At 34.0% G+C, this 2418-nt stretch overlaps 1 protein-coding gene across 7 annotated transcripts in view; it reads right to left on the bottom strand.

Annotated features, from left to right (window-relative positions):
• Positions 1 to 2418, bottom strand: part of TCF12 (transcription factor 12) — a 178416-nt gene that overhangs the window by 39578 nt on the left and 136420 nt on the right. Inside the window, exon 1 of one of the 7 annotated variants that reach the window (XM_019472380.1) lies at positions 2256 to 2280. The exons of 5 other annotated variants lie outside the window; for them this stretch is intronic. The gene's annotated coding sequence lies outside the window, so the exon portion shown is untranslated. Of the gene's footprint in view, positions 1 to 2214; positions 2234 to 2255; positions 2281 to 2418 lie in introns of those variants that run through there. One more of the 7 variants, XM_019472379.1, reaches the window with a different exon arrangement.

Raw genomic sequence — 2418 nt, forward strand, 5'->3', positions numbered from 1 at the left:
CTCCCCAGTGAATGAGTAAGTTTGTTTAATTATTTATTAGTTAAAAAAATAATAAAATAAAAATGTTTAAAAAGTATAATTTAAATTTGTGCTATTATTTCTACCTAAACATTTTTGCAGCTTTTTTTTAAATGGGGCTCAGGTGTTTTGATTTTTGGGGGTCTGCAGCATAGCTCTTGAATGACAGAGAAGAAAAGGTAAAACTTTAAAGATAGATGCAATTTTTAACTATAATTTTTTTTCAAAAAGCTCTATATTAAAATTTTGTAAGCCTTCCATAAACCAATAATATTTTCTATATATCAACAGGTGAAGGACAAAAAAAAACAAACAAAAAACCCAAACAAACAAACAAAAAAACCCCAACCAGGCTAAACCTAGTTCAGTGCAAGTGCTTTATTTTCTTTAAGAAACAGATCAAGATCTTTTTTTTCTTTTAATTTGGTGCGGATTCTTGAATTTTTTTTTTTTTTTTTAAATAGCACCTATTACACATAACGGTAAAATTTTACTCCTTAGCAAGGAATTTGTATTAAAACACTACTTTTCACTTTCATGTGTCCATCCTAAAACATACAGAAATTACAAAAATTGAACCTCTTCTAATAGTAAAAACCCCTGACAATTTTTAACTTTTAATTTATGTGCCAGTGCACACATGACCATCTATTGGGATGCTCAGATACTTTGTTTTTAGCTTAATGTTAAGCTTTCTTCTGGCTTACAAATTTAAGTTGTTGAAAAGAACAAAACATATTTAATAAAAAATTTAAGACATTTTCTACATGTTATTTCCCACTTGCTTTGTGTGTAAATAAATCAGATTTTATATACATCAGCAGGTATCAAGGAATGTCAATATCCAAAATCTAATACAATAATCTAAATAAAAATCTCAAACTCAAACAATAAGGTACATACCATCAACTACTAATTGATCAAACAATACAAATAAAAGCAGTGAGACATCAAAATTAGGGTATGTACTGTTCTCTCATTACGGAAAGGTTCATACAAAGATTTGGCATACACACCAGTATGTGTGCTTCAAAAACTGTAACACAAAAACCACCCCCCCAACTTCACATATCCTCCTTCTGTATATTTAAATTAGTAATTTTGCCCAACTTGCAGAATTCCTAGGAGAGAAAATGCTAAAAGCTAGTGAGATGTTAAAAAAAAAATTTAAATAAAACCTTGGGCAACATGATCTAGGATCATCATATGATTTGTCATCTATTTACTAACTCTTCAAGCTCATAAAGGTCACCTCTGACCCATAACAGGCACATGCTATCAATTTTCAAGCCATGCTCTCCTACAGTACCAGCACTTCCATCTACTATATGCCTGGAAATACTTAATAAGATCAAAGCCTTTTTTCCTGCTACAAGAACAAAGAGAAATGTTGTAATAGAGTGATCTGTGCTCTAGAAAGAATAAAATCAAAACTCCATGCAAGTTATATTCCCTTTGCTTCAGGGGTATTGTATAGTTAATTTTACTTAAGACCTATATATATCTTCACATAAAACTTCAAACAGATTGTTTTAGCCTAGGAGCAGACATGAAAGAAAAATAATTTCATATTTGAAAGACAGCTGGCATTTAAACCAAAGGAAATGAAATAGAGACCAAGCAATTTTATTCATTCCCCTAACCTCTCCTCCAGTATCTTTTCTGTTATTCAAGCCGCTCATACACAGTGTCCTTAACGACTATAAAGATCCATAGTTTAATGATCATTGAACAAAAATCTTGGGAAAAAGTTTACTAATGAAGGCAAAGCTCACATAGGTCCACGAAGGGAGAAACAGCAGTAAAAAACCCAGCCCACAAAGAAGATCAATATCAGCATCTCCCTTTTTCCTATTTAATGTTATTTTTATAACAGAAGAAAGCCCAAACCGCACACAACATCAACAGACTGGAAAAAACATACAGTGTTAAGTTTACCATTGCATGCTAATTTTTATACACAAAAATCAGAACTGTTGTCATATGAACTTAAAAATTGTAAGTATCAACCGTGAAACAGAAATATCCCATTCAATTTCCAGGAAGTTAAAATACAGAGAGGAGATTTATTTTTTTCAGAATCTGCATTTTTGTCCCTCCAGTGGTCGTAACAATATTTTGATTATTTCAAAGTCATACAAGTGAAACGGCCAGCTCCGGGCAAGGCAACGTTAACGGCTGGCCAGCGGATGCTACCTTACTGGGAGCGCAGAGCGCCCGGCAGCACGGCGCGTTACCGATGCGACGGCCAGGGCTCGGGGACGTGCGGTCAGTCAGCCAGAGCGGCAGCTGTTGAGGTGCGCTCAGGAAGGCTGCTCGGCAGTCGTTTGGGAGAAGAGAGGTAAAAAAGAAAAAAAGAAGAAAAAAAAAAAGAAAACCGACAGAAAAACACCAACAAAC

This window comes from Aptenodytes forsteri, unplaced genomic scaffold, assembly GCF_000699145.1.
Source record: "Aptenodytes forsteri isolate BGI_AS27 unplaced genomic scaffold, ASM69914v1 Scaffold83, whole genome shotgun sequence".
Lineage (NCBI taxonomy): Eukaryota > Metazoa > Chordata > Aves > Sphenisciformes > Spheniscidae > Aptenodytes > Aptenodytes forsteri.